The sequence below is a fragment of the Camelina sativa genome, chromosome 12, assembly GCF_030686135.1.
Source record: "Camelina sativa cultivar CO46 ecotype springtype chromosome 12, ASM3068613v1".
NCBI lineage: Eukaryota > Viridiplantae > Streptophyta > Magnoliopsida > Brassicales > Brassicaceae > Camelina > Camelina sativa.
The window spans coordinates 41,402,484-41,411,320 of NC_141891.1; the positions used below are offsets into that span (position 1 = coordinate 41,402,484).

An 8,837-nucleotide genomic window follows, 5' to 3' on the forward strand; every position below is an offset into this window, starting at 1 on the left:
ACCCTAAAAACCCATACTCGGACATATTGGCCGATAAAATTTTTTCTTAGGGCCTATATTATTCTACTCAATTACTTAACAAGACATAACAGCGGATATGTATAACAAGTGCGATAACTTAAAAATACGGATTCATTAATAATAAGAGGTTCGGTTCAACCTTAAAAATAACAATTGTCTCATGCATGAAAATAACGAAAACTAATAAAAATAACACCATGAATAATTCTACCCAAACCCACCATCCTCCTCCTCCCTTACCTTCGTCACACGAGCTGGTCAGCCACTAAAGTCCCGATCATCGGATCTATCTTTTCCTGCGTCCATTAATAGGAGGCGTAAGTAAACAAAGTTTACTTAGTGGAGCGGTCATCCCGTCTCACTAGGCTCAGTTCAACGATCTCAATCTAACACAAGGTATATTCCAACCAAGTCACGCAAGTCAAACAATTTCCATAAGTTAGTTGTCTAAATTGCTTAGACCAACCACCGATTCATATTGCAATAGAAACACAAAACCATAACAAGACAAGCAATCAACAAGATTAAACAAACCACGGGTCAAGAGAATCAACCATGGAACTCGGCCACAGTCACGCACTCACCTTCGGTATCGACCTAAGGTGTTGAACTCACGGTTCCTATGCTCGGATCTGATCCCCGCTTCTACACGGACAGATCGATACCATTAATATCCGAGATATATCCATAACCATCGACGGATCAAGGTGGAAGAACACTTACCATTCTTCTCTCCACTTGGACTTAGGATCTTTCGGTTTTAGCTTCGATGGAATTCTCTCTTCCTCTCTTGCGGCGGCTCTCGGATGCTTATGCGAAACTAGAGAAATTCTAAGGGTTTTCGTCCCTTATATAGGATCCATGAACCGCCCTAAGTTGCCTTAGAACGATAAGTCTAACCGCCCCTAACTTCTCTTATTTCTCGCATCTATCCTTATCCGATCACCTTTCCATTTACCGCGAGTTTCCATTTCTCTCGGGTTTCCTTACCCGTGAGTCGGCTTAAATCTCTGCAAGATTTCCGAGTCCTTTAGGCCATCCATCGGCCCATCGTCCAGTCGATCCATGCTTGTCCATCGGCCCGGTCCATCAATCACCGATGCAACCATTTCTGGATAGTCTACTTCACTATCACTATCACTTCACTATCACTATCACTTCACTATCACTATCACTATCACTTCACTAGGATTTCCATTCCTATTCTACTCGGACTGTCCCTCGGACTAAGTACCGAAACCTCCCATCTCATTTCTTGACAATTTACAAACTTGTTCGTTCGAACCAATTTTCATCCAGAAACTTGCATGCCTGAATGATCTGATCACTGTAAACTTGGGATTCCACTTCTTCAGTTCAAACGTCTGTTCACTACTTCAGTAGTCTCGAACTCTCCATTCCCATACCCAATTCCCATAACTCATCGGATTCTATCATCGGACTATACCGTCGCTGCCTTCTGCATTCTATCGGCAATTCTCGATACTAAGTATCGGCAACTTTCGGCAATCCTCGATACCAAGTATCGGCAACTCTCGACAATCCTCGATATCAAGTATCGGCAACTCTCGGCAATCCTCGATACCAAGTATCGGCATTCCTCGGCACTGGTTACCGGTATTCCTCGGCTATAGTTCTCGGTAACTCTCGATACTGACTCTCGGTCTTTCTCGGCATTGCTTCTCGGTAACTCTCGATACTGACTCTCGGTCTTTCTCGTTACCATTTCTCGGTCACTCTCGACACTGACTCTCGGTCTTTCTCAGCACTGATTCTTCGGCAACTCTCGGTAATTCTGTTACCGAGTTTCTGGGTCGTTATATTCCTCCCCTACTTAGGATTTGATATGCTCAAATTTAACCTTGAGCTACTCTCTCAAATTAAGAGATCACTGTAATACTTAGGGGTCGAATTCCACAAGGACTCAAGTCTACACAATAATTATAGAGTTTTTCAATTATGCTTAACAGATTAAATTGAATTAAAATAAATAATGTAAACTATTAAATAAAAGCTGTTGTAAATTCAGAAAATCAAAAAGCTAGGCCTAGGGAATTTCTCAGGAAATTATGAATATTAAATCAATAAATTAGGATTCAAACAATTAAGAACAGATTTGGAACTCTATACACTTTTGTAAATTAAATCAATTTTCACTGCAAATAATATCTAAATTTAAAACCAGAAAATCCAAATCTCTTTGTAAAATTCTAGGTTAAAAATCAGCAATAAAATCAGGTTTAGATTGTTCATAAAATTATTAAATCAAATCTCTTTGCAAGAAATAATTTTGCTCATCAAAAGGTTTTATCAGGAAAATCAATTATATTCTCATATCAATTTATTTTCCTAAGGTATTAATTCTAGATGGCCAATCAAGAATTAATATGGAGAACAACCTAAGATGAAGATCTAGATAGATAATGAACCTAAATAATCAGATCTAATAATTCATAAATCCCTGTGAAAAACTCTAAACCTAACAAGCAAAATACTCATACATGATTAATGAAGAACAAAACATAATTCTGAATAATAAGCAATAGATATTAAAAGAGTAAGAAGGAGTTCAAGAAATTCTTCTCTACAAAGCAGATCTCTCTTCAATAGCTCTCAAAAATCTCTCAGGGTTGCAGAAAAAATAAAACTTAAGGGTTTGAAAAAACCTAAAAACTATATATATATGTCCTAAAACACGTCAGGGACTTATGTTGCAATTTTGGAAGACTTTGGGGCAGAATTGTAACACTTCCAATTTTGTGATTCTTCATCGTCTGAAAAGGGTGTCGACCAATGCTCCTCTAGTGTCGATCGATGCCCTTGTTTTGATCCGAGATTTATGCTCCAAAACTATCCAAATTGCTCCATTTCGCTCCATCCGTGCTAAAATCCTAGAAAACCTGCAAAGACTCTAAAACATCCTAGAAACACATCAAACGACACTAAAAGACTCTTTATATCATGGTTAAAAACCACAAAAACCATGATATATCAACTCCCCCAGACTTAGCCTTTGCTTTCCCTCAAGCAAAACATAAACTTAGACATGTGAAAGAGGTTTGAAAACAGGGAACTCACTCAACTGCATGATGATTCTTATTTACACTCTTCATTTACCTGACTCAAGAACTTACTTCTTATACTCAACCATGATAAGCATCAACATTCCTTACTCAAATCCCACAATCCTTTAGAATCTCTGAAATCTCCATTGTCATCTCATTATATAAATTAAAGCAAGTACAGGTGAGTTCTTACCTTTGGTGTATCGAACAGTAGCATATGGACTCTTTTCAGGCCGAGACTTTCTTCTTACATCTCCTTTCCTCTCCCTTTTCTCACTTCCAAATTTTTTTTTTCTGATCTCTTTTTTATTTTTTCTTTCAAAGGTATAAGCGAATACCGGGGTCATCGGTAATTTACCTACCCCTCGCTTCCAAGCTTTGTGTGATCATTTGACTCAAGAGTAGAATAATGAGGTCACTGGTAATTTACCTACCTCTCTAAACTGATCAAAATCATTTCATCTTTTATTCTCTTTTTTTTTAAAGCACTGAAGGGAAGAGAGAGGGGAGACATACTTTGAAAAATTGCACTGTCTTGTATGGCCTGAAGAAGAAGTCTAGTCCACTGATTTCCAACCCAAAGTAAGCGATTAAGTCCGGTTAAAATCCTGATAAAGGTTGAGACAACGTTAGATCAATCAGATATCCATTGAATAAGGGCTTTCAGGATTGTTGATAAGGCTCATAGTCTTTCTAAGCTTCAGTTCTGAGATCAAGCATAAACAAATAATCATTAGAGTGTTAGCCAAATAAGAGAAATCATTAGTCAAGATCATAATTCCCAAAGACAAAAAGAAATTTTTTGAAAAATTGGACTCAAACTTTATGGTTTTGACTGACACAACTGAAACTCAAAAACTAAAACGTAGTTAGTAACTAACCTCCCCCAGACTTAAACAACACTGTCCCCAGTGTTATCAAGTATGAGAAAAGCAAAAATAAAAATAAAATAAACAAAAATCAAAATCAAAAGAAAAAGAAAAACCTACCAGTGGGTTGCCTCCCACTAAGCGCTTGTTTTCAGTCATTAGCTTGACTGTGTTGGAGCTCAGGCATCCGGAGGAGCAGAACACGGCATTGAAATCCTCTTCATCCAAGGTGGTGTATAAGCTTTAGGTGCATGAGGTATGCCAAGGATGTTAGGAATAGGACCAGAGCGGGATTTAGGTATGGGAGGGTATCTTTTCTGTCCTGCAAAATCATCAACAGAAGAAACAAGCGCTCTACGATAATTTCGTGGCTTGGTTAACTGTAAACAGTCTTTGTATCTTTGAAGGTCTTATTGATGATAGGAGAAGGTTTAGGTGAAGAAGATACATACCTTAGCCTTACCCGAGGACTCTGGAGTGTGGATTGGTGACTCTTCTGTTTGGGAACAGGTTTCTGACTTGGAGCATCAGTCTTGGAGCTGTTCTGTCTCGGTCGTGGAGGGGTGTCGATCGATACCCTCTTGGTGGTGACGATCGACACTGCTTCTGATGCTCGTGAATTTGCTTCTCTGCAGCTTATCTGAGCAATCTTCTCAACAGAAAACGTTTTTCCATCAATGGTAGGAGCTCTCCTCAGTTTATCCATCTCAAAACTCATACTCAAACCATCCACATTCAGTGTTATGTGTCCTTTCTTCACATCTATGATTGTACCAGCTGTAGCCAGGAAAGATCTTTCTAAGATGAGAGGATCTTTAGGCTCTGTATCATACTTCAGCACCACAAAGTCAGTGGGAAACATGAAGTTGCCAACCTTAACTGGAATATCCTCTAAAACACCTTCAGGAATTCTTTGGGAGCGATCAGCCAAGATAAGAGAAATCTGAGTTGGCTTGAATACTGTCATCCCAAGTCTCACAGCAACAGAATGTGGCATCAAGTTGATGCTAGAACCAAGGTCACAAAGTGAATGAGAAAACCTTCCTGCTGAGATTGAGAAATCAAGTACAAAGCTTCCAGGATCTGGTAACTTCTCTGCAGTCCTACATTGAATGATTTCACTCACTTCCTTAGAGATAACCACCTCCTGCTTCTTCTCTTTCTTCCTCTGTGAAAGCTGATTTAACAGAATTGCACTGACATCCTTAGTAAGCAGTGCTCCTTCTTCAGGGCTCAAACCATTGGATACCATTCTCTTCACATTGCGTTTTAGTGGTGGTGAAAGCTTTAATGCATCAATAATTGGCATCTCAATCATCACCTTGTCCATCATTGCCTTGCATCTAGCTTCCTCCATCTCCTGCTTAGACTTTCTTGGCTTGGGAAAAGGAACCTTAGGCTTGTAGACCCTCTCAACTGCTGGAACCTGAGATTTTGCAGCTTTTCGGCTCGTCTGGGAGAAGTGTCGACCGACACCCAGGTGGTGTCGATCGACACCAACATCTGGAGTTGAGAGATTTGACGATTTTTCACCCTGTTCTGCAGAAACAATTTCAACATCATCTTCATCCCTCATAGATATGGCATTACAAGCATCCTTGGGGTTTGACTCAGTTCTTCCAGGAAGAAAACCTTCTTGTCGTTTGACAGACCCAGCAGTCTGAATAACTTGATTCTCTAACTTCTTGACATGAATGTTCAATGCTTCTATCTTCCCATTCAGCTCAGTGTAGACATTGTCAATCTTTTCATTGAATGTCACTGTCAAATGCTCCTGTCCTTGCAAAAGCTTCTCAAGCATGGCCTCCATTCTACTCTCTGAAGAATTCTTAGGAGGTGGAGACTGATAAGATGTATTCCCATAGGTCCTTGTATAGCCATTGTTCTGTTGCTGCTTCTGGTCACCATTGTAACGTCTGTTGCCTTGCTGATTACCGAATCTCTGCCCCTGATACCCAGCTCCATACACATAGTTGACATTCTCCTCTGTATTCTCTGGCTCTGGCTCAAATTTCTCAACTTCAGCAGCAAATTGGACTGACTTCTTACCCACAAGGAGATTATGTACTGAATCCAACTTAGCATTAACAGAAGCTAACTGGTTTGAATCAAACTCTCCATGCAGTCTCTTTCTTTCAGCATCAGCTCTTTAAGTGCTATTGCTAGAACCCAAATTCTCAATCAAAACTTCAGCATCTTCTGGAAATCTTGTCTTGAAGTTCCCATGACTTGCAACATCCAAAGCTAACTGATACTTCCAGTCACACCCTCTAAAGAAGATACTCAACAGTTGTACCCTTGAAAAACCATGGTGTGGACAGTCCCTTTGCTAAGCTTTGAATCTCACCCAAGCTGCCTTGAAAGCTTCATCATGTCCTTGCTTGAATGAAGAAATCTTGACTCTCAGCTAATCTGACATTGCATCATCATAGAAATGGTTGAGGAAAGCCACCTTGATATCATGCCAGTTTGTCAAAGATCCAGCTGGCAACTGCTTCAACCACTGAGATGCCTCTCCTACAAGTGAGTATGGGAAGAGCTTGCAGAATATGAAGTCCTCAGTCACTCCATTAGCCTTGATAATGGTCACAAGATCCTCGAAGTGCTCAATATGTTCCAAAGGCTTCTCATGGGGCAGATTTGAGAAAGGTCTCTGCCCAACTAGCTGGAAGTAAGCAGGCTTCAGGTCAAAATCATTCCTCTGGAATGGTGGAGGAACAATAGCAGACCGGTTCTCATACACAAGATCAGCCTGGTTGTAGTCAGCAATGGTCCTGATCAGGTCTCGGTTCTGCTCCTGTCTTCGAACTGGGCTCTGGACGTGGTTTGCAACTCCACATCCGTCTGCTGCAGGTGGGTGTCGATCAATGCCACCTGGTTGGTGTCGATCGACACCAAGATTTGGATCATCAACGACACCAGCTTGCTGGTTCACGACAGCCTGCTCGTTGACAACAGGTTTAGCAATCACATTGCCTTCAGCATCAATCTTTTGGCCTAGCTCATTGCGCAAGTGGCCCTCTTGATCCCTCAAAGCATCATCCTCATCACGCATCAGAATAATCGTGTTAACCATCTTTAAGGATTTGGCTGCTTTTCTGTTCTCACGCTCAAGTTTTCCCAACTCTTGGTTTGAAAGCTTCAGAATTGGACCAGTCTTGTTGCTCCTTGTGTTAGGCTTATTAGGCATACACCTGAAACACACAAGAGAAAATAAAACAAAAGCGTGTTAGTTTGAAAATAAAAATAAAAATTTAGACAAAATCAAAAACTCAAATCTAATGGTAGATCAAAGAGTCCCCGGCAACGGCGCCAAAATTTGATATGCTCAAATTTAACCCTGAGCTACTCTCTCAAATTAAGAGATCACTGTAATACTTAGGGGTCGAATTCTACAAGGACTCAAGTCTACATAATAAATTATAGAGTTTTTCAATTATGCTAAACAGATTAAATTGAATTAAAATAAACAATGCAAAATATTAAATAAAAGCTGTTGTAAATTCAGAAAATCAAAAAGCTAGGCCTAGGCATTTTCTCAGGAAATTATGAATATTAAATTTAGGATTCAAACAATTAAGAATAGATCTGGAACTCTAAACACTTTTGTAAATTAATTCAATTCTCACTGGAAATAATATCTAAATTTAAAACTAGAAAATCCAAATCTCTTTGTAAAATTCTAGGTTAAAAATCAGCAATAAAATCAGGTTTAGATTGTTCACAAAATTATTAAATAAAATCTCTTTGCAAGAAATAATTTTGCTCATCAAAAAGTTTTATCAGGAAATCAATTATATTCTCATATCAATTTATTTTCCTAAAGTATTAATTCTAGATGGCCAATCAAGGATTAATATGAAGAACAACCTAAGATGAAGATCTAGATAGATAATGAATCCTAAATAATCAGATCTAATAATTCATAAAATTCCCGTGAAAAACCCTAAACCTAACAAGCAAACTACTCAGACATGTTCAATGAAGAACAAAACATAATTCTGAATAATAAGCAATAGATATTAAAAGAGTAAGAAGGAGTTCAAGAAATTCTTTTCTACAAAGCAGATCTCTATTCAATAGCTCTCAAAAATCTCTCAGGGTTGCAGGAAAAATAAAACTTGATAGAATAAAACTTAAGGGTTTGTAAAAACCTAAAAACTATATATATATGTCCTAAAACACGTCAGGGACTTATGTTGCAATTTTGGAAGACTTTGGGGCAGAATTGTAAAACTTCCAATTTTGTGATTCTTCATCGTCTCAAAAAGGTGTCGACCGATGCTCTTCTAGTGTCGATCAATGCCCTTGTTTTGATCCGAGATTTATGCTCCAAAACGATCCAAATTGCTCCATTTCGATCCATCCGTGCTAAAATCCTAGAAAACCTGCAAAGACTCTAAAACATCCAAGAAACACATCAAAAGACACTAAAAGACTCTTTATATCATGGTTAAAAACTACAAAAACCATGATATATCGTCCTTGAATCTTTGCTTTCCTTACGAGGAATCTCTCTCTTATCGAACCACTTCTTGAAGTTCACCTTCATAACTTCTTCTGGTTCCCAAGTCGTTTCCTCTATTCCTTCACAATCCCATACGACTTGAATCAACTTTGTCTTCTTCTTCTTATGCGGGCCTCTCATCTTCGTACCAGTTATCCAAACTGGCCGACCGATGATGGTCATATTCACTTGAAGGTCGGGTGGGGGTTCGGAGATAACATTCTCCCGTCCCGTGATGCACTTCCTTAGCATCGCCACATGAAACACCGGATGAAAAGCTGACATGGCCGGAGGTAACTCCAACTTGTAAGCCATCGGACCAATCCTTTCCAGGATTCGATACGGTCCCATGTATCGAGGTGTCAACTTAGTGTT

General features: G+C 39.2%; 1 non-coding gene across 1 annotated transcript; it reads left to right on the forward strand.

Annotated features, from left to right (window-relative positions):
* Nucleotides 1-6,258: 6,258 nt before the first annotated feature.
* Nucleotides 6,259-6,364, forward strand: LOC147933445 (small nucleolar RNA R71). The gene has a single exon (XR_015576919.1). It is a non-coding gene; the product is annotated as a small nucleolar RNA R71 (small nucleolar RNA).
* Nucleotides 6,365-8,837: the final 2,473 nt, after the last annotated feature.